General features: G+C 40.1%; 13 non-coding genes and 15 pseudogenes across 13 annotated transcripts; all 28 read right to left on the bottom strand.

Annotated features, from left to right (window-relative positions):
- Positions 1–1,673: 1,673 nt before the first annotated feature.
- LOC125003230 lies at positions 1,674–1,792 on the bottom strand. The gene has a single exon (XR_007112092.1). It is a non-coding gene; the product is annotated as a 5S ribosomal RNA (ribosomal RNA).
- A 101-nt stretch (positions 1,793–1,893) lies between these two features.
- LOC125001723 lies at positions 1,894–2,012 on the bottom strand (annotated as a pseudogene).
- Positions 2,013–2,111: 99 nt separating this feature from the next.
- LOC125002525 lies at positions 2,112–2,220 on the bottom strand (annotated as a pseudogene).
- Positions 2,221–2,321: 101 nt separating this feature from the next.
- LOC125003219 lies at positions 2,322–2,440 on the bottom strand. The gene has a single exon (XR_007112083.1). It is a non-coding gene; the product is annotated as a 5S ribosomal RNA (ribosomal RNA).
- A 10,428-nt stretch (positions 2,441–12,868) lies between these two features.
- On the bottom strand, positions 12,869–12,987 carry LOC125002633. Its single transcript, XR_007111801.1, has one exon. It is a non-coding gene; the product is annotated as a 5S ribosomal RNA (ribosomal RNA).
- Positions 12,988–13,088: 101 nt separating this feature from the next.
- On the bottom strand, positions 13,089–13,207 carry LOC125003189. The gene has a single exon (XR_007112054.1). It is a non-coding gene; the product is annotated as a 5S ribosomal RNA (ribosomal RNA).
- Positions 13,208–13,308: 101 nt separating this feature from the next.
- Positions 13,309–13,417, bottom strand: LOC125001706 (annotated as a pseudogene).
- A 101-nt stretch (positions 13,418–13,518) lies between these two features.
- Positions 13,519–13,627, bottom strand: LOC125002765 (annotated as a pseudogene).
- A 100-nt stretch (positions 13,628–13,727) lies between these two features.
- Positions 13,728–13,846, bottom strand: LOC125001357. The gene has a single exon (XR_007111616.1). It is a non-coding gene; the product is annotated as a 5S ribosomal RNA (ribosomal RNA).
- Positions 13,847–13,947: 101 nt separating this feature from the next.
- On the bottom strand, positions 13,948–14,066 carry LOC125001760 (annotated as a pseudogene).
- A 101-nt stretch (positions 14,067–14,167) lies between these two features.
- LOC125002749 lies at positions 14,168–14,283 on the bottom strand (annotated as a pseudogene).
- A 101-nt stretch (positions 14,284–14,384) lies between these two features.
- Positions 14,385–14,503, bottom strand: LOC125001351. The gene has a single exon (XR_007111611.1). It is a non-coding gene; the product is annotated as a 5S ribosomal RNA (ribosomal RNA).
- A 101-nt stretch (positions 14,504–14,604) lies between these two features.
- LOC125001320 lies at positions 14,605–14,723 on the bottom strand. The gene has a single exon (XR_007111580.1). It is a non-coding gene; the product is annotated as a 5S ribosomal RNA (ribosomal RNA).
- A 100-nt stretch (positions 14,724–14,823) lies between these two features.
- Positions 14,824–14,942, bottom strand: LOC125003312. The gene has a single exon (XR_007112171.1). It is a non-coding gene; the product is annotated as a 5S ribosomal RNA (ribosomal RNA).
- A 101-nt stretch (positions 14,943–15,043) lies between these two features.
- Positions 15,044–15,162, bottom strand: LOC125001439 (annotated as a pseudogene).
- A 101-nt stretch (positions 15,163–15,263) lies between these two features.
- LOC125002112 lies at positions 15,264–15,382 on the bottom strand (annotated as a pseudogene).
- Positions 15,383–15,483: 101 nt separating this feature from the next.
- On the bottom strand, positions 15,484–15,592 carry LOC125002588 (annotated as a pseudogene).
- Positions 15,593–15,692: 100 nt separating this feature from the next.
- LOC125002473 lies at positions 15,693–15,811 on the bottom strand. Its single transcript, XR_007111786.1, has one exon. It is a non-coding gene; the product is annotated as a 5S ribosomal RNA (ribosomal RNA).
- Positions 15,812–15,911: 100 nt separating this feature from the next.
- Positions 15,912–16,030, bottom strand: LOC125001323. Its single transcript, XR_007111583.1, has one exon. It is a non-coding gene; the product is annotated as a 5S ribosomal RNA (ribosomal RNA).
- A 101-nt stretch (positions 16,031–16,131) lies between these two features.
- LOC125001294 lies at positions 16,132–16,250 on the bottom strand. The gene has a single exon (XR_007111556.1). It is a non-coding gene; the product is annotated as a 5S ribosomal RNA (ribosomal RNA).
- A 101-nt stretch (positions 16,251–16,351) lies between these two features.
- Positions 16,352–16,470, bottom strand: LOC125002537 (annotated as a pseudogene).
- Positions 16,471–16,571: 101 nt separating this feature from the next.
- LOC125003080 lies at positions 16,572–16,690 on the bottom strand. Its single transcript, XR_007111948.1, has one exon. It is a non-coding gene; the product is annotated as a 5S ribosomal RNA (ribosomal RNA).
- A 2,211-nt stretch (positions 16,691–18,901) lies between these two features.
- On the bottom strand, positions 18,902–19,010 carry LOC125002552 (annotated as a pseudogene).
- A 101-nt stretch (positions 19,011–19,111) lies between these two features.
- LOC125002354 lies at positions 19,112–19,222 on the bottom strand (annotated as a pseudogene).
- A 101-nt stretch (positions 19,223–19,323) lies between these two features.
- On the bottom strand, positions 19,324–19,442 carry LOC125003194. Its single transcript, XR_007112059.1, has one exon. It is a non-coding gene; the product is annotated as a 5S ribosomal RNA (ribosomal RNA).
- A 101-nt stretch (positions 19,443–19,543) lies between these two features.
- Positions 19,544–19,662, bottom strand: LOC125002683 (annotated as a pseudogene).
- A 101-nt stretch (positions 19,663–19,763) lies between these two features.
- Positions 19,764–19,874, bottom strand: LOC125002621 (annotated as a pseudogene).
- Positions 19,875–19,975: 101 nt separating this feature from the next.
- LOC125002244 lies at positions 19,976–20,084 on the bottom strand (annotated as a pseudogene).
- Positions 20,085–21,762: the final 1,678 nt, after the last annotated feature.

Below are 21,762 nucleotides of genomic sequence, written 5' to 3'. Positions count from 1 at the left end.
TGATGCTTATTATATGCGGGAAATGTTTTGTAAAACTTTGGAAACGAAAATCAATGAACTTGCTCTATTCAAGTGTGTTTCTTGTCTTGCTTGCAGTCCAATTTGTAACTCTGAGAAGCACTAAAGAATGTAACAGATCCACAGAGGCTCTGTATAAAACAAACTTTCAGTAAGATCAAAGGCAAGATTCTATGCCATCATGCCAAAAGAAAAGACTTGATGAAATCATCAAAGGACAGAATTCTAATGACATCATGAAGGAAAACATCCTATGGCACATTCTATGAAAATTTTGTGAGGAGTTGCGATAGGAAAGAGAGAGTGTGGGCAAAGATTTTCCAAATTTCTTCTGTTATTCTGTGATCCATTTTCTTTTCTCTCACATCTGGTTGTGTTTTCATTGAGGTTCCGTCGATCAAAGTTTATCATTAACACCTTCAATCTTGAGTGTCGCATAGTGAGATCTATACACTGCCGTCCAAACTGGTACTATTGATTATATCATATATGTCGTCAGATTTTGGCAGAGCAACACCCAAATCACACCACTACACCACTCTTCTACAAACTGTATCATATTAGTGAAAAATAGTAGTAATGTAATTTATTTTGGTACCTTTAACATATTACATTTATATAGTTTCTCTCCTTTGGTTTTGGTTTCTTTTATCATTTTGCCATGGTCTTAAAAAAACCTTCATTTCTCCACGGCGGAATAACGTAAATAGGTCCTGGCCTTATCTCTAATTCAAGATTCTAGTGAGTCAGTACATCTAAAGAACAACTTAAGTGGGGTCGTTTTTATTTCATAGATCACTTCTTTTAGACATGTCTCATAAAATTCCCAGCATTAGAAGCATAAACACTTAAATAAGAAGGGTGGCTCTTCGACTTATTGTTGTAGTTGTACAACCTATTTAACGCTGAAACCCATTCGCACATCAACAACGGGCAACCACCAACAGACGTTGTTTTTGCTGTAGGCCCCGAAAGAAATCAAAAACAGAACTAATTTACATAATACTTACATCATTGGGTGTAGTAAAGCTACCAGTAGCGCTGTTAATAGGTTCCAACTTACACCATTATGGACCTCAGAGGGAAATACGATAAAGAATCACCGCACAGATTAAACTACAACACGTGACACAAACATATTGATAATACAATGTGGATGAGGCTTAAACAAACCTTTACACACAGTTATGGGAGCATGTTGGCCTAATTCTTGTGTGTTGTTTTCGCGCACGTACAGACGCACGTGCGACTACATGCGCGCACATGGAGTAACGTTACATCCATACGTAGTTTCCGTGCATGCTCACGCACATACAAAAGAAACGATGGATGAAACAGGGCGATGACGTCATGGGATGTCTTCCTTTGATGATGTCCTCAATTGTTTTCCTTTGATGATGATGTCATGAAATGTTTTCCTTTGATCATGATGGCATAGAATCTTTGCCTTTGATCTTATTGAAAGTTTGTTTTATACAAACCTAGGTGGGTCCGTAGATTCTGTTAGACTTTCAAACTGAAACTCAGGCGTGTTCAGGATGGTATGGCCGTAAGCAACGTCAAATGTCACTAAAGCAGTATATAAAGTGATCAAAATCATCCTTGCATGTATTTTGATGATGTAAATGTTACCATGTCTCCTGATGAGAATGAAAAGCTTACAGCACCTGGTATTCCCAGGCGGTCTCCCATCCAAGTACTAACCAGGCCCGACCGTGCTTAGCTTCCGAGATCAGACGAGATCGGGCGTGTTCAGGTTGGTATGGCCGTAAGCAATGTCAAATGTCACTAAAGCAGTATATATAAGTGGTCAAAATGATCATTGCATGTATTTTGATTATGTAAATGTTACCATGTCTCCTGATGAGAATGAAAAGCTTACAGCACCTGGTATTCCCAGGCGGTCTCCCATCCAAGAACTAACCAGGCCCGACCATGCTTAGCTTCCGAGATCAGACGAGAACAGCCGTGTTCAGGGTGGTTTGGCCGTAAGCAATGGTAACTGTCACAAACGCAGTATATATGTGGTCAAAATCATCATTGCATGTATTTTGATGATGTAAATGTTACCATGTCTCCTGATGAGAATGAAAAGCTTACAGCAACTGGTGTTCCCAGGTGGTTTCCCATCCAAGTACTAACCAGGCCCTAGCGTGCTTAGCTTCCAAGATCGGGCGTGTTCATGTTGGTATGGCCATAAGCAATGTCAAACACCACGAAAGCAGCATATATAAGTGGTCAAAATGATCATTTCATGTATTTTGATGATGTAAATGTTACCATGTCTCCTGATGAAAATGAAAAGCTTACAGCACCTGGTATTCCCAGGCGGTCTCCCATCCAAGTACTAACCAGGCCCGACACTGCTTGGCTTCCGTGATCAAACGAGATCAGGCGTGTTCAGGGTGGTATGGCCGTAAGCAACGTTAACTGTCACAAACGCAGTCTGAGGAAAGATTGCACTTTCAGGCAATTTCCCAGAGTGCTCCCTACTGAGATATTTAGCTCTTTTGCTGTTTTGTTGGTTGCCATTGATGCTTGTTATTCGGGAAATGTTTTGTAAAACTTTGGACGAAAATCATGAACCATGCTCTATTCAAGTGTGTTCCTTGTCTTGCTTGCAGTCAATTTGTAACTGTGAGAAGCACTAAAGAATGTACAGATCCACAGAGGCTTGTATAAAACAAACTTTCAGTAAGATCAAAGGCAAAGATTCTATGCCATCATGGCCAAAGGAAAAGATTTGATGAAAGGACAGAATTCTATGACATCATGAAGGAAAACATTCTATGGCACATTCTATGTAAATTTTGTGAGGAGTGCGATAGGAAGAGAGAGTGTGGGAAAGATTTCCAAATTTCTTCTGTTTTCTGTGATCATTTTCTTTTCTCTCACTCTGGTTGTGTTTTCATTGAGGTTCCTCGATCAAAGTTTTCATTAACACCTTTCAATCTTGAGTGCCCACATAGTGAGATCTATAACACTGTCCGTCCAATGGTACTATGATATGATAATATATGTCGTCAGATTTTGCATGACAACCCATAAAAATCAACCACTACACTCTTCTACACTGTATCAGATATAATGAAAAATAGTAGTAATGTAATTAATTTTTGTACCCTTTAACATATTTACTTTTAAAATATTTTCTCTCCGTTTGGTTTTGTTTGTTTTAATCATTTTGCATGGTCTGTAAAAACCTTCATTTCACACGGGGAATAACGAAAAAAATAGTCCTGCCTATCTTCTAAATCAAGATCAAGTGATTTCAGTACATCTAAGAACAACTAAGTGGGGTCTTTTTTATTTTCATAGATCACATCTTTTATACAAGTCTCATAAAAAGTCCCAGCTTAAGCAAAAACACTTAAATAAGATATAAGGGTGGCTCTTCGATCGACTATAGTTGTAGTTGCAAACAACTATTTAACGCTGTACCAGTTCGCAGCATTCACAACAGCTACACCTCAGACGTTGGTTTTTGCTGTAATTGCCCAAAGAAATCAAAAACGCAGAACTAATTTACATAATACTTACATCCATTGAGATAAAGCCACAAGTAGCAGCTGTAATAGGTTCCAGCAACACATTATGTACCTCAGAGGGAAATACGATAAAGAATTCAGACCGCACATGAATTAAACTAACACCGTGAACAAAAACATAGTGATTATACAATGTTGGATGACTGCTTAAACAAACCTTAACCCCCAGTTATGGGAGAAAGTTTACCTAATTCTGTGTGTGGTTTTCCTCGGCGCACGTACAGACGCACGGCGACTACATGCGCGCACATGGAGTAACTTACATCCATACTAGTTCCCCGTGCATGCTCACCACATACAAAAAAGAAACGATGGATGTGAAAACAGGGCGATGACGACATGGATGATCTCCCTTTGATGATTGTCCCTCATTGTTTTTCCTTTGATGATGATTTCATGAAATCGTTTTCCTTTGATCATGAGGCATAGAAATCTTGCTTTGATCTTATTGAAAGTTTGTTTATACAGAACCTACGGTGGGTCCGTAGATACCCTTAGACCTTCAAACTGAAACTCTAGGCGTGTTCAGGATGGTATGCGCCGTATGTCAACGTCAAAATGTCACACTAAAACAGTATATATTAGTGATCAAAATCTTCCTGCATGTATTTTGATGATGTTAAATGTTACCATGTCTCCTGATGAAATGAAAACTTACAGCACCCTGGTATTCCCAGCGTCTCCCACTCCAAGGTAACTAACCATGCCGACCGTGCTTAGCTTCCGAGATTCAGACGAGATCGGGCGTGTTCAGGATGGTATGGCCGTAAGCAATGTCAAATGTCCACTAAAGCATGTATATATAAGTGGTCAAAATGATCATTGCATGTATTTTTTGATTATGTAAATGTTACCATGTCTCCTGATGATAATGAAAAGCTTACAGCACCTGGTATTCCCATCGCGGTCTCCCCATCCAAAGAACTAAGGCAGGCCCTACACTGCTTAGCTTCCGCGAATCAACGCGAACCATGCCGTGTTCCAGGTGGTTTGGCCGTAGCATGGTACGGTCCAAACGCAGTATATAAAGTGTCAAATCATCATTGCATGTATTTTTGATGAGTAAATGTTACCATTTCTCCTCATGAGAATGAAAAGCTTACAGCACCGATATTCCCATGCGGTTTCCCATCCAAGTACTAACCTAGGCCCTTAGCTTCCAGAGCAATAGATCAAACGTGTTCAGGTGGTATGACCGTAAGCAATGTAATTGTCACAAACGCAGTAATATATAAGTGGTCACAATGATCATTGCATGTATTTTGGGAGATGTAAATGTTACCATGTCTCCCGATTGAAAAAGAAAGGCTTACAGCACTAGTATTCCCCAGGCGGTCTCCCATTAAAGTACTAACCACGCTCTACCCTGCTAAACTCCTCGAGATCAATGACACTGGGTGTGTTTCAGTGTGGTATGGCCCTTAAGCAATTTTGTCAGTCGAGTGATTCAGTACATCTAATGCACAACTAACGGGTTCTTTTTTTTTTCATAAGATCACTCTTTTATACATGTCTCATAAAAAGTCCAGCATTTAGAGCATAAACACTCAAATATGTTAAGGTTTGACTCTTCGCTATAGTTGTAGTTTGTACAACTTATTTAACGCTGTACCAGTTGGCAGCACACAACGAGTGCTAAACCGGTTAAGCCTGTTCCAAGACAAAACAGAAAACTTACAGCAATAAAAATGACAACACAACTACAAAGCCGGTAAAACTGTCTTAATTTGCTTTGCCTAGGTAAAACCAAAGAGTTAAATAAAAATAAAATACTAACATACATACAGACACATTCTGACACAACATTGAAATTGGCCGTTAGCACTTTAACTTAGCCCCGTATTAGCTCCCCACTCCACCGTATGCTAATGAACTCACGTTAATCGTCCACTGGCCTCGTTTTTATTTTCGGCGTCAGTTCAAATTGTGGACAACAGCTAATTGAGGCAAAATACAGCAATGTTTAGGAAACCACTTGTCAAATATTTCTAATGACAAACTCGACAGCGACACTCGGCTACCACCTCAGACGTTTGGGGTTGCTGTATTGCACTATTGCCCCGAAAGAAAACCGCAAAAAAGAACAATTTACATAATACTTACATCATTGTGTATAAAGCCACAAGTAGCGCTGTAATAGGTTTCCAGCTAGACCATTATGTACCACAGAATGTGAAATACTATAAAGAATCATTCCGCCCATGATTAAACAACACGTGACACAAACAGATTGATTATACAATGTGGATGAGGCTTAAACAAACCTTTACACACAGTTTATGGGAGCGGGTTGGTCTAATTCGCTTGTGTGTTTGTTTTCGCGCACAGTACAGAGCACGTGCGACCTACATGCGCGCACATGGAGTAACGTTACATCCATACGTAGTTCCGTGCATGCTCACGCACCTGGATGAAACAGGGCGATGACGCACAAGGTTGTCTTCCTTTGATGATGTCCTCAATTTTTTCCCTGATGAATGATGTCATGAAATGTTTTCCTTTGATTCATGATGCATAGAATCTTTGCCATTGATCTTATAGAAAGTTTGTTTATACAAACCTAGGTGGGCCGAGATCTGTTAGACTTTCAAACTGAAAGCAACGAACAAGCACACACGGGCTCTTACGAGGTGGTATGGTGTCAGTCACAAAAGCGGTAACATATAAGTGGTCCAAAATCAATATTGCATGTATTATGATGAGGGGAAATGTTCCTGTGTCCCCTGATCAAAATGAAAGGCTTACAGACCTGGGCGTGTTCAGGTTGTTATGCGCCGTAAGCAATGTCCAACTCACTAAAGCAGTATATAAAGTGGTCAAAATGATCATTGCATGTATTTTGATGAAGTTAAATGTTACCATGTCTCCTGAATTGAAAATGGTAACAATTCAAAGCCGCCCTCTCTGAGGAAAGATTGCACTTTTCAGGCAATTTCCCAGAGTCTCCCCTACTGAGATTATTCAGCTCTTTTGCTGTTTTGTTGGTTGCCATTGATGCTTGTTATTCGGAATTGTTTTGTAAAATCTTGGACGAAAATCAATGAACCTGCTCTATTCAAGTGTGTTCCCTTTGTCTTGTTGCTTGGCAGTCATTTGTAACTCTGAGAAGCACTAAAGAATGTACAGATGCCACAGAGGTGCTTGATAAAAAAACCTTCAGTAAGATCAAAGGCAAAGATTCTATCCATCAATGGCCCAAGGAAAAATGTATTTGATGAAAGGACAGAATTCTATGACATCATGAAGGAAAACATTCTCATGCACATCATGTAATATTGTGAGAGTGCGCAGGAAAGAGTAAGTGTGGGAAAGATTTCCAATTTCTTCTTCGTTTTCTGTGATAATTTATCTTCTCTCACTCTGGTTGTTTTTTCATTAGGTTCCTCGATTCCAAAGTTTTTCCATTAACACCCTTTCAATCTTGAGTGTCACATAGTGAGACTACAACACTGCGTCCCGATGGTACTAGTTGATATGATAATATTATGTCGTCAGTTTTTTGGCATGAGCAACCAAAATTCCACCACTACCACTCTTCTAACCAACTGATCAGCTATTGTAATAAATAGTAGTTGAATTAATATTTTTGTACCTTTAACATATTACTTTTATATAGTTTCTCTCCTTGGTTTTGGTTGTTTATCAATTTGCTTGTCTGTAAAACCTTCATTTCTTTCTCCACGGGGCATAACGTAAAATAGTCCTAGCCTTATCTCTAATTCAAAGATTCAAGTGATTCAGTACATCTAATACAACTAACTGGGTCTTTTTATTTCAAAGATCACGATCTTTTATACATGTGTCAAAAAAAGCTCCAGCATTAGAGCATAAAACCTCAAATTTATGTTAAGTTGACTCTTCGGCGATAGTTGTAGTTGTACAACTATTTAACGCTGTATACCAGTTCGCAGCATCACACGTGCTAAACCGGTTAGCCTTTCCAAGACAAACAGAAAACTTACAGCAATCAAAAATTAACAACACACTACAGCCTGTTAAAAGTGTTCTTAATTGCTTGCATAGGTAAACACAGGTTAAATATAAAAAAATACTAACATACTTACAGACACATTCTGACACATTGAAAGTGGCCGTTAGCACGTTAACTTAGCCCCGTATGTTAGCTCCCCACGTTCCACCGTATGCAACGACCACGTTATCTCCACTGGCCTCGTTTTATTTCCGGCGTCCGTTCAAATTGTGGACAACAGCAAATTGATGCAAAATACAAGCAATGTTAGTAAACCACCTTGTCAATATTTCTAATGACAATCTCGACAGCACACCGTCGGCTAACCTCCTCAGATACGTTGGGTTTGCTGTATTGCCCAAAGAAACCGCAAAAAAGAAATCTTTACATACATACTTACATCTTGTGTATAAAGCACAAGTAGCGCTGTGTAATAGGTTCCAGCTAGACCATTATGTACCTCAGAAAGAAATACGATAAAGAATCAGCCGCACATGATTTAATAGAAGTCTACACGTGACACAAACATATTGATTTATACAATGTGGAATGAGGCTTAAACAAACCTTACACACAGTTATGGGAGCATGTTGGCGTAATTCTTGTGTGTTGTTTTCGCGCACGTACAGACGCACGTGCGACTACATGCGCGCACATGGAGTAACGTTACATCCATACGTAGTTCCGTGCATGCTCACGCACATACAAAAGAAACAATGGATGAAACAGGGCGATGACGTCATGGGATGTCTTCATTTGATGATGTCCTCAATTGTTTTCCTTTGATGATGATGTCATGAAATGTTTTCCTTTGATCATGATGGCATAGAATCTTTGCCTTTGATCTTATTGAAAGTTTGTTTTATACAAACCTAGGTGGGTCCGTAGATTCTGTTAGACTTTCAAACTGAAAGCAAGCCAGACAAGCAAACACGGGCGTCTTACGAGGTGGTATGGTTGTCAGTCACAAAAGCGGTACATATAAGTGGTCAAAATCAATATTGCATGTATTATGATGATGGAAATGTTCCTGTGTCCCCTGATGAAAATGAAAGGCTTACAGGACCTGGGCGTGTTCAGGTTGGTATGGCCGTAAGCAATGTCAAACATCACTAAAGCAGTATATATAAGTGGTCAAAATGATCATTGCATGTATTTTGATGATGTAAATGTTACCATGTCTCCTGATGAAAATGGTAACAAATTCAAAGCCGCCCTCTCTGAGGAAAGATTGCACTTTCAGGCAATTTCCCAGAGTGCTCCCTACTGAGATATTCAGCTCTTTTGCTGTTTTGTTGGTTGCCATTGATGCTTGTTATTCGGGAAATGTTTTGTAAAACTTTGGACGAAAATCATATGAACCATGCTCTATTCAAATGTGTTCCTTGTCTTGCTTGCAGTCAATTTGTAACTCTGAGAAGCACTAAAGAATGTACAGATCCACAGAGGCTTGTATAAAACAAACTTTCAGTAAGATCAAAGGCAAAGATTCTATGCCATCATGGCCAAAGGAAAAGATTTGATGAAAGGACAGAATTCTATGACATCATGAAGGAAAACATTCTATGGCACATTCTATGTAAATTTTGTGAGGAGTGCGATAGGAAGAGAGAGTGTGGGAAAGATTTTCCAAATTTCTTCTGTTTTCTGTGATAATTTTCTTTTCTCTCACTCTGGTTGTGTTTTCATTTAGGTTCCTCGATCAAAGTTTTCATTAACACCTTTCAATCTTGAGTGTCACATAGTGAGATCTATAACACTGCCGTCCGATGGTACTATTGATATGATAATATATGTCGTCAGATTTTGGTATGAGCAACCAAAATCACCACTACCACTCTTCTACCAACTGTATCAGTATTAGTAATAAATAGTAGTAGATGTAATTATTTTAGTACCTTTAACATATTTACTTTTATATAGTTTCTCTCCTTTGGTTTTGGTTTGTTTTATCATTTTGCATGGTCTGTAAAACCTTCATTTCTCCACGGGGAATAACGTAAAATAGTCCTGCCTTATCTCTAATTCAAGATTCAAGTGATTCAGTACATCTAATGACAACTAACTGGGGTCTTTTTTATTTTCATAGATCACTCTTTTATACATGTCTCATAAAAAGTCCAGCATTAGAGCATAAACACTCAAATATGTTAAGGTTGACTCTTCGGCTATAGTTGTAGTTGTACAACTATTTAACGCTGTACCAGTTGGCAGCATCACAACGTGCTAAACCGGTTAGCCTGTTCCAAGACAAACAGAAAACTTACAGTAATAAAAATGACAACACAACTCCATCCGGTAAAACTGTTCTTAATTGCTTGCCTAGGTAAACAAAGGTTAAATAAAAATAAAATACTAACATACATACAGACACATTCTGACACATTGAAATTGGCCGTTAGCACGTTAACTTAGGCCCGTAGTTAGCTCCCCACTCCACCGTATGCTAACGACCACGTTATCTCCACTGGCCTCGTTTTATTTCGGCGTCAGTTCAAATTGTGGACAACAGCAAATTGATGCAAAATACAAGCAATGTTAGGGAACCACTTGTCAATATTTCTAATGACAAATCTCGACAGCACACGTCGCCTACCACCTCAGACGTTGGGGTTTGCTGTATTGCCCGAAAGAAACGCAAAAAAGAAATCATTTACATAATACTTACATCATTGTGTAGTAAAGCCACAAGTAGCGCTGTTAATAGGTTCCAGCTAGACCATTATGTACCTCAGAAGGAAATACGATAAAGAATCAGCCGCACATGATTAAACTACACGTGACACAAACATATTGATTATACAATGTGGATGAGGCTTAAACAAACCTTTACACACAGTTATGGGAGCATGTTGGTCTAATTCTTGTGTGTTGTTTTCGCGCACGTACAGACGCACGTGCGACTACATGCGCGCACATGGAGTAACGTTACATCCATACGTAGTTCCGTGCATGCTCACGCACATACAAAAGAAACGATGGATGAAACAGGGCGATGACGTCATGGGATGTCTTCCTTTGATGATGTCCTCAATTGTTTTCCTTTGATGATGATGTCATGAAATGTTTTCCTTTGATCATGATGGCATAGAATCTTTGCCTTTGATCTTATTGAAAGTTTGTTTTATACAAACCTAGGTGGGTCCGTAGATTCTGTTAGACTTTCAAACTGAAAGCAAGCCAGACAAGCAAACACGGGCGTCTTACGAGGTGGTATGGTGTCAGTCACAAAAGCGGTACATATAAGTGGTCAAAATCAATATTGCATGTATTATGATGATGGAAATGTTCCTGTGTCCCCTGATGAAAATGAAAGGCTTACAGGACCTGGGCGTGTTCAGGTTGGTATGGCCGTAAGCAATGTCAATCATCACTGAAGCAGTATATATAAGTGGTCAAAATGATCATTGCATGTATTTTGATGATGTAAATGTTACCATGTCTCCTGATGAAAATGGTAACAAATTCAAAGCCGCCCTCTCTGAGGAAAGATTGCACTTTCAGGCAATTTCCCAGAGTGCTCCCTACTGAGATATTCAGCTCTTTTGCTGTTTTGTTGGTTGCCATTGATGCTTGTTATTCGGGAAATGTTTTGTAAAACTTTGGACGAAAATCAATGAACCATGCTCTATTCAAGTGTGTTCCTTGTTTTGCTTGCAGTCAATTTGTAACTCTGAGAAGCACTAAAGAATGTACAGATCCACAGAGGCTTGTATAAAACAAACTTTCAGTAAGATCAAAGGCAAAGATTCTATGCCATCATGGCCAAAGGAAAAGATTTGATGAAAGGACAGAATTCTATGACATCATGAAGGAAAACATTCTATGGCACATTCTATGTAAATTTTGTGAGGAGTGCGCTAGGAAGAGAGAGTGTGGGAAAGATTTTCCAAATTTCTTCTGTTTTCTGTGATAATTTTCTTTTCTCTCACTCTGGTTGTGTTTTCATTTAGGTTCCTCGATCAAAGTTTTCATTAACACCTTTCAATCTTGAGTGTCACATAGTGAGATCTATAACACTGCCGTCCGATGGTACTATTGATATGACAATATATGTCGTCAGATTTTGGCATGAGCAACCAAAATCACCACTACCACTCTTCTACCAACTGTATCAGTATTAGTAATAAATAGTAGTAGATTTAATTATTTTTTTACCTTTAACATATTGACTTTTATATAGTTTCTCTCCTTTGGTTTTGGTTTGTTTCATCATTTTGCATTGTCTGTAAAACCTTCATTTCTCCACGGGGAATAACGTAAAATAGTCCTGCCGGTTAGCCTGTTCCAAGGCAAACAGAAAACTTACAGCAACACAAATGACAACACAATTACAGCCGGTAAAACTGTTCTTAATTGCTTGCATAGGTAAACAAAGGTTAAATAAAAATAAAATACTAACATACATACAGACACATTCTGACACATTGAAATTGGCCGTTAGCACGTTAACTTAGCCCCGTAGTTAGCTCCCCACTCCACCGTATGCTAACGACCACGTTATCTCCACTGGCTTCGTTTTATTTTGGCGTCAGTTCAAATTGTGGACAACAGCAAACTGATGCAAAATACAAGCAATGTTACTAAAACACTTGTCAATATTTCTAATGACAAATCTCGACAGCACACGTCGGCTACCACCTCAGACGTTGGGGTTTGCTGTATTGCCCGAAAGACACGCAACAACAGAACTAATTTACATAATACTTACATCATTGTGTAGTAAAGCCACAAGTAGCGCTGTTAATAGGTTCCAGCTAGACCATTATGTACCTCAGAGGGAAATACGATAAAGAATCAGCCGCACATAATTAAACTACACGTGACACAAACATATTGATTATACAATGTGGATGAGGCTTAAACAAACCTTTACACACAGTTATGGGAGCATGTTGGTCTAATATTTGTATATTGTTTTCGCGCACCTACAGACGCACATGCGACTACATGCGCTCACATGGAGTAACGTTACATCCGTACGCAGTTCCCGGCATGCTCACGCACATACAAAAGAAACGATGGATGAAACAGGGCGATGACGTCATGGGATGTCTTAATTTGATGATGTCCTCAATTGTTTTCCTTTGATGATGATGTCATGAAATGTTTTCCTTTGATCATGATGGCATAGAATCTTTGCCTTCATTACATCATCAAAATACATGCAATGATGATTTTGACGACTTATATATACTGCTTTAGTGACATTTGACATTGCTTACGGCCATACCAACCTGAACACGCCCGATCTCGTCTGATCTCAAGTACTTACATCATTGCATGTATTTTGATGATGTAAATGTTACCATGTCTCCTGATGAGAATGAAAAGCTTACAGCACCTGGTATTCCCAGGCGGTCTCCCATCCAAGTACTAACCAGGCCCGACACTGCTTAGCTTCCGAGATCAGACGAGATCAGGCGTGTTCAGGGTGGTATGGCCGTAAGCAATGGTGACTGTCACAAACGCAGTATATATAAGTGGTCAAAATCATCATTGCATGTATTTTGATGATGTAAATGTTACCATTTCTCCTGATAAAAATGAAAGGCTTACAGCACCTAGTATTCCCAGACGGTCTCCCATCCAAGTACTAACCAGGCCCGACCGTGCTTAGCTTCCGAGATCAGACGAGATCGGGCGTGTTGAGGTTGGTATGGCCGTAAGCAATGTCAAATGTCACTAAAGCAGTATATATAAGTGTTAAAAATCCTCATTGCATGTATTTTGATGATGTAAATGTTAACATGTCTCCTGATGAGAATGAAAAGCTTACAGCACCTGGTATTCTCAGGCGGTCTCCCATCCAAGTACTAACCAGGCCCTACACTGCTTAGCTTCCGAGATCAGGCGTGTTCAGGGTGGTATGGCCGTAAGCAATGGTGACTGTCACAAACGAAGTATATATAAGTGGTCAAAATCATCATTGCATGTATTTTGATGATGTAAATGTTACCATGTCTACTGATGAAAATGAAAGGCTTACAGCACCTAGTATTCCCAGGTGGTCTCCCATCCAAGTACTAACCAGGCCCGACCGTGCTTAGCTTCCAAGATCAGACGTGTCCAGGTAGGTATGGCCGTTAGCAATGTCAAATGTCACTAAATCAGTATATATAAGTGCTCAAAATCATCATTGCATGTTTTTGATGATGTAAATGTTACCATGTCTCCTGATGAAAATGAAAAGCTTACAGCACCGGGTATTCCTAGGCGGTCTCCCATCCAAGTACTAACCAGGCCCTACCATGCTTAGCTTCCGAGATCAGACGAGATCGGGCTGGTTCAGGTTGGTATGGCCATAAGCAATGTCAAATGTCACTAAAGCAGTATATATAAGTGATCAAAATGATCATTGCATGTATTTTGATGATGTAAATGTTACCCTGTCTCCTGATGAGAATGAAAAGCTTACAGCACCTGGTATTCCCAGGCGGTCTCCCATCCAAGTACTAACCAGGCGCTACACTGCTTGGCTTCCGAGATCAGACGAGATCAGGCGTGTTCAGGGTGGTATGGCAGTAAAGAATGGTAACTGTCACAAACGCAGTATATATAAGTGGTCAAAATCATGATTGCATGTATTTTGATGATGTAAATGTTACCATGTCTCCTGATGAAAAAGAAAGGCTTACAGCGACTAGTATTCCCAGGCGGTCTCCCATCCAAGTACCAACCAGGCCCGACCGTGCTTAGCTTCCGAGATCAGACGAGACGCGTGTTCAGGTTGGTATGGCCGTAAGCAATGTCAAATGTCACTAAAGAAGTAAATATAAGTGGTCAAAATGAACATTGCATGTATTTTGATGATGTAAATGTTACCATGTCTCCTGATGAAAATGAAAAGCTTACAGCACCGGGTATTCCTAGGCGGTCTCCCATCCAAGTACTAACCAGGCCCGACCATGCTTAGCTTCTGAGATCAGACGAGATCGGGTTTGTTCAGGTTGGTATGGCCGTAAGCAACGGTAACTGTCACAAACGCAGTATATATAAGTGGTCAAAATCATAATTGTATGTATTTTGATGATGTAAATGTTACCATGTCTCCTGATGAGAATGAAAAGCTTACAGCACCTGGTATTCCCAGGCGGTCTCCCATCCAAGTACTAACCAGGCCCGACCGTGCTTAGCTTCCGAGATCAGACGAGATCGGGAATGTTGAGGTTGGTATGGCCGTAAGGAACGTCAAATGTCACTAAATCAGTATATATAAGTGCTCAAAATGATCATTGCATGTTTTTGATGATGTAAATGTTACCATGTCTCCTGATGAAAATGAAAAGCTTACAGCACCGGATATTCCTAGGCGGTCTCCCATCCAAGTACTAACCAGGCCCTACACTGCTTAGCTTCCGAGATCAGACGAGATCGGGCTTGTTCAGGTTGGTATGGCCGTAAGCAATGTCAAATGTCCCTAAAGCAGTATATATAAGTGATCAAAATGATCATTGCATGTATTTTGATGATGTAAATGTTACCATGTCTCCTGATGAAAATGAAAGGCTTACAGCACCTAGTATTTCCAGGCGGTCTCCCATCCACGTACTAACCAGGCCCGACCGTGCTTAGCTTCCGAGGTCAGACGAGATCGGGCGTGTTCAGGTTGGTATGGCTGTAAGCCATGTCAGATGTTACTAAAGAAGTATATATAAGTCGTCAAAATCATCATTGCATGTATTTTGATGATGTAAATGTTACCATGTCTCCTGATGAAAATGAAAAGCTTACAGCACCTGGCATTCCCAGGCGGTCTCCCATCCAAGTACGAACCAGGCCCGACGCTGGATAGCTTCCTAGCTCAGACGAGATCAGGCGTGTTCAGGGTGGTATGGCCGTAAGCAACGTTAACTGTCACAAACGCAGTATATATAAGTGGTCAAATTCATCATTGCATGTATTTTGTTGATGTAAATGTTACCATGTCTACTGATGAAAATGAAAGGCTTACAGCACCTAGTATTCCCAGGCGGTCTCCCATCCAAGTACTAACCAGGCCCGACCGTGCTTAGCGTCCGAGATCAGACGTGTTCAGGTAGGTATGGCCGTAAGCAACGTCAAATGTCACTAAATCAGTATATATAAGTGCTCAAAATCATCATTGCATGTTTTTGATGATATAAATGTTACCATGTCTCCTAATGAGAATGAAAAGCTTACAGCACCTGGTATTCCCAGGCGGTCTCCCACCCAAGTACTAACCAGGCCCGACCGTGCTTAGCTTCCGAAATCAGACGAGATCGGGCGCGTTCAGGTTGGTATGGCCGTAAGCAATGTCAAATGTCACTAAAGCAGTATATATAAGTGATCAAAATGATCATTGCATGTATTTGATGATGTAAATGTTACCATGTCTCCTGATGAGAATGAAAAGCTTACAGCACCTGGTATTCCCAGGCGGTCTCCCATCCAAGTACTAACCAGGCCCCTCCATGCTTAGCTTCCGAGATCAGACGAGATCGGGCTTGTTCAGGTTGGTATGGCAGTAAGCAACGTCAAATGTCACTAAAGCAGTATATATAAGTGATCAAAATGATCATTGCATGTATTTTGATGATGTAAATGTTACCATGTCTACTGATGAGAATGAAAAGCTTACAGCACCTGGTATTCCCAGGCGGTCTCCCATCCAAGTACTAACCAGGCCCGACCATGCTTAGCTTCCGAGATCAGAGGAGATCAGGCGTGTTCAGGGTGGTATGGCCGTAAGCAATGGTAATTGTCACAAACGCAGTATATATAAGTGGTCAAAATCATCATTGCATGTATTTTGATGATGTAAATGTGACCATGTCTCCTGATGAAAATGAAAGGCTTACAGCACCTAGTATTCCCAGGCGGTCTCCTATCCAAGTCCTAACCAGGGCCGACCGTGCTTAGCTTCCGAGATCAGACAAGATCGGGCGTGTTCAGGTTAGTATGGCCGTTAGCAATGTCAAATGCCACTAAAGCAGTATATATAAGTGATCAAAATCATCATTGCATGTATTTTGATGATGTAAATGTTACCATGTCACCTGATGAGAATGAAAAGCTTACAGCACCTGGTATTCCCAGGTGGTCTCCCATCCAAGTACCAACCAGGCCCGACCGTGCTTAGCTTCCGAGATCAGACGAGATCGGGCGTGTTCAGGTTGGTATGGCCGTAGGCGATGTCAAACATCACGAAAGCAGCATATATAAGTGGTCAAAATGATCATTTCATGTATTTTGATGATGTAAATGTTACCATGTCTCCTGATGAAAATGGTAACAAATTCAAAGCCGCCCTCTCTGAGGAAAGATTACACTTTCAGGCAATTTCCCAGAGTGCTCCTTACTGAGATATTCAGCTCTTTTGCTGTTTTGTTGGTTGCCATTGATGCTTGTTATTCGGGAAATGTTTTGTAAAACTTTGGACGAAAATCAATGAACCATGCTCTATTCAAGTGTGTTCCTTGTCTTGCTTGCAGTCAATTTGTAACTCTGAGAAGCACTAAAGAATGTACAGATCCACAGAGGCTTGTATAAAACAAACTTTCAGTAAGATCAAAGGCAAAGATTCTATGCCATCATGGCCAAAGGAAAAGATTTGATGAAAGGACAGAATTCTATGACATCATGAAGGAAAACATTCTATGGCACATTCTATGTAAATTTTGTGAGGAGTGCGCTAGGAAGAGAGAGTGTGGGAAAGATTTTCCAAATTTCTTCTGTTTTCTGTGATCATTTTCTTTTCTCTCACTCTGGTTGTGTTTTCATTTAGGTTCCTCGATCAAAGTTTTCATTAACACCTTTCAATCTTGAGTGTCACATAGTGAGATCTATAACACTGCCGTCCGATGGTACTATTGATATGATAATATATGTCGTCAGATTTTGGCATGAGCAACCAAAATCACCACTACCACTCTTCTACCAACTGTATCAGTATTAGTAATAAATAGTAGTAGATGTAATTATTTTTGTACCTTTAACATATTTACTTTTATATAGTTTCTCTCCTTTGGTTTTGGTTTGTTTTATCATTTTGCATTGTCTGTAAAACCTTCATTTCTCCACGGGGAATAACGTAAAATAGTCCTGCCTTATCTCTAATTCAAGATTCAAGTGATTCAGTACATCTAATGACAACTAACTGGGGTCTTTTTTATTTTCATAGATCACTCTTTTATACATGTCTCATAAAAAGTCCAGCATTAGAGCATAAACACTCAAATATGTTAAGGTTGACTCTTCGGCTATAGTTGTAGTTGTACAACTATTTAACGCTGTACCAGTTCGCAGCATCACAACGTGCTAAACCGGTTAGCCTGTTCCAAGACAAACAGAAAACTTACAGCAATAAAAATGACAACACAACTACAGCCGGTAAAACTGTTCTTAATTGCTTGCCTAGGTAAACAAAGGTTAAATAAAAATAAAATACTAACATACATACAGACACATTCTGACACATTGAAATTGGCCGTTAGCACGTTAACTTAGCCCTGTAGTTAGCTCCCCACTCCACCGTATGCTAACGACCACGTTATCTCCACTGGCCTCGTTTTATTTCGGCGTCAGTTCAAATTGTGGACAACAGCAAATTGATGCAAAATACAAGCAATGTTAGGAAACCACTTGTCAATATTTCTAATGACAAATCTCGACAGCACACGTCGGCTACCACCTCAGACGTTGGGGTTTGCTGTATTGCCCGAAAGAAACGCAAAAACAGAAATCATTTACATAATACTTACATCATTGTGTAGTAAAGCCACAAGTAGCGCTGTTAATAGGTTCCAGCTAGACCATTATGTACCTCAGAAGGAAATACGATAAAGAATCAGCCGCACATGATTAAACTACACGTGACACAAACATATTGATTATACAATGTGGATGAGGCTTAAACAAACCTTTACACACAGTTATGGGAGCGTGTTGGTCTAATTCTTGTGTGTTGTTTTCGCGCACGTACAGACGCACGTGCGACTACATGCGCGCACATGGAGTAACGTTACATCCATACGTAGTTCCGTGCATGCTCACGCACATACAAAAGAAACGATGGATGAAACAGGGCGATGACGTCATGGGATGTCTTCCTTTGATGATGTCCTCAATTGTTTTCCTTTGATGATGATGTCATGAAATGTTTTCCTTTGATCATGATGGCATAGAATCTTTGCATTTGATCTTATTGAAAGTTTGTTTTATACAAACCTAGGTGGGTCCGTAGATTCTGTTAGACTTTCAAACTGAAACTCAGGCGTGTTCAGGTTGGTATGGCCGTAAGCAATGTCAAATGTCACTAAAGCAGTATATATAAGTGGTCAAAATCATCATTGCATGTATTTTGATGATGTAAATGTTACCATGTCTCCTGATGAGAATGAAAAGGTTACAGCACCTGGTATTCCCAGGCGGTCTCCTATCCAAGTACTAACCAGGCCCTACACTGCTTAGCTTCCGAGATCAGGCGTGTTCTGGGTGGTATGGCCATAAGCAATGGTGACTGTCACAAACGCAGTATATATAAGTGGTCAAAATCATCATTGCATGTATTTTGATGATGTAAATGTTACCATGTCTCCTGATGAAAATGAAAAGCTTACAGCACCTGGTATTCCCAGGCGGTCTCCCATCCAAGTACTAACCAGGCCCTTAGCTTCCGAGATCAGATGAGATCAGGCGTGTTCAGGGTGGTATGGCCGTAAGCAATGGTAACTGTCACAAACGCAGTATATATAAGTGGTCAAAATCATCATTGCATGTATTTTGATGATGTAAATGTTACCATGTCTCCTGATGAAAATGAAAGGCTTACAGCACCTAGTATTCCCAGGCGGTCTCCCATCCAAGTACTAACCAGGCCCGACCGTACTTAGCTTCCGAGATCAGACGAGATCAGGCGTGTTCAGGTTGGTATGGCCGTAAGCAATGTTAAATGTCACTAAATCAGTATATATAAGTGGTCAAAATGATCATTGCATGTATTTTGATGATGTAAATGTTACCATGTCTCCTGATGAGAATGAAAAGCCTACAGGACCTGGTATTCCCAGCCGGTCTCCCATCCAAGAACTAACCAGGCCCTACACTGCTTAGCTTCCGAGATCAGACGAGAACAGCCGTGTTCAGGGTGGTTTGGGCGTAAGCAATGGTAACCGTCACAAACGCAGTATATATAAGTGGTCAAAATAATCATTGCATGTATTTTGATGATGTAAATGTTACCATGTCTCCTGATGAAAATGAAAAGCTTACAGCACCTGGTATTCCCAGGCGGTCTCCCATCCAAGTACTAACCAGGCCCTTAGCTTCCGAGATCAGATGAGATCAGGCGTGTTCAGGGTGGTATGGCCGTAAGGAACGTTAACTGTCACAAACGCAGTATATATAAGTGGTCAAAATCATCATTGCATGTATTTTGATGAAGTAAATGTTACCATGTCTCCTGATGAGAATGAAAAGCTTACAGCACCTGGTATTCCCAGGCGGTCTCCCATCCAAGTACTAACCAGGCACGACACTGCTTGGCTTCCGAGATCAGGCGTGTTCAGGGTGGTATGGCCGTAAGCAACGTTAACTGTCACAAACGCAGTAGATATAAGTGGTCAAAATCATCATTGCATGTATTTTTGCTTTTGAGCTGAATCTTCTACAATGATACAGTCTGCCAGGAAGTAGAGTCAGAATGTAACAGGTAGATATGAATCAGAGAGAAAAACAAGGCGACCCGGTCCAACCAGGGTTTGGGTGTGATTTGTGTTTAAACTGAACACTGCCTGAGATTGGCTTATCGTGAAAGGCCTACTGCACCTTAGCCAATCATCATCACCTATGCGGACGTCGCAACTGTTTCAGCATGTCAATTTCAGCATATCAATTTCAACTTTTGCCTGTCTGAAAATTGCCGGACCGCTCTTGTTGACTTTGACGCCGACTTTCTCGTTGGTTTTTGCAGCATTTGGTAACAAATTCAAAGCCCCCCTCTCTGAGGAAAGATTGCACTTTCAGGCAATTTCCCAGAGTGCTCCCTACTGAGATATTTAGCTCTTTTGCTGTTTTGTTGGTTGCCATTGATGCTTGTTATTCAGGAAATGTTTTGTAAAACTTTGGACGAAAATCAATGAACCATGCTCTATTCAAGTGTGTTCCTTGTCTTGCTTGCAGTCACTTTGTAACTCTGAGAAGCACTAAAGAATGTACAGATCCACAGAGGCTTGTATAAAACAAACTTTCAGTAAGATCAAAGGCAAAGATTCTATGCCATCATGGCCAAAGGAAAAGATTTGATGAAAGGACAGAATTCTATGACATCATGAAGGAAAACATTCTATGGCACATTCTATGTAAATTTTGTGAGGAGTGCGCTAGGAAGAGAGAGTGTGGGAAAGATTTTCCAAATTTCTTCTGTTTTCTGTGATCATTTTCTTTTCTCTCACTCTGGTTGTGTTTTCATTTAGGTTCCTCGATCAAAGTTTTCATTAACACCTTTCAATCTTGAGTGTCACATAGTGAGATCTATAACACTGCCGTCCGATGGTACTATTGATATGATGATATATGTCGTCAGATTTTGGCATGCGCAACCAAAATCACCACTACCACTCTTCTACCAACTGTATCAGTATTAGTAATAAATAGTAGTAGATTTAATTATTTTTGTACCTTTAACATATTTACTTTTATATAGTTTCTCTCCTGTGGTTTTGGTTTGTTTTATCATTTTGCATTGTCTGTAAAACCTTCATTTCTCCACGGGGAATAACATAAAATAATCCTGCCTTATCTCTAATTCAAGATTCAAGTGATTCAGTACATCTAATGACAACTAACTGGGGTCTTTTTTATTTTCATAGATCAGTCATTTATACATGTCTCATAAAAAGTCCAGCATTAGAGCATAAACACTTAAATAAGAAGGGTGGCTCGTCGACTATAGTTGTAGTTGTACAACTATTTAACGCTGTACCAGTTCGCAGCATCACAACGGGCAACCACCTCAGACGTTGGGGTTTGCTGTATTGCCCGAAAGAAACGCAAAAACAGAACTAATTTACATAATACTTACATCATTGTGTAGTAAAGCCACAAGTAGCGCTGTTAATAGGTTCCAGCTAGACCATTATATACCTCAGAAGGAAATACGATAAAGAATCAGCCGCACATGATTAAACTACACGTGACACAAACATATTGATTATACAATGTGGATGAGGCTTAAACAAACCTTTACACACAGTTATGGGAGCA

Source organism: Mugil cephalus, chromosome 23 (assembly GCF_022458985.1).
Source record: "Mugil cephalus isolate CIBA_MC_2020 chromosome 23, CIBA_Mcephalus_1.1, whole genome shotgun sequence".
NCBI lineage: Eukaryota > Metazoa > Chordata > Actinopteri > Mugiliformes > Mugilidae > Mugil > Mugil cephalus.
The sequence above is the reverse complement of the archived record's forward strand: the minus strand, read 5'-3'. Positions and strand labels throughout refer to the sequence as shown.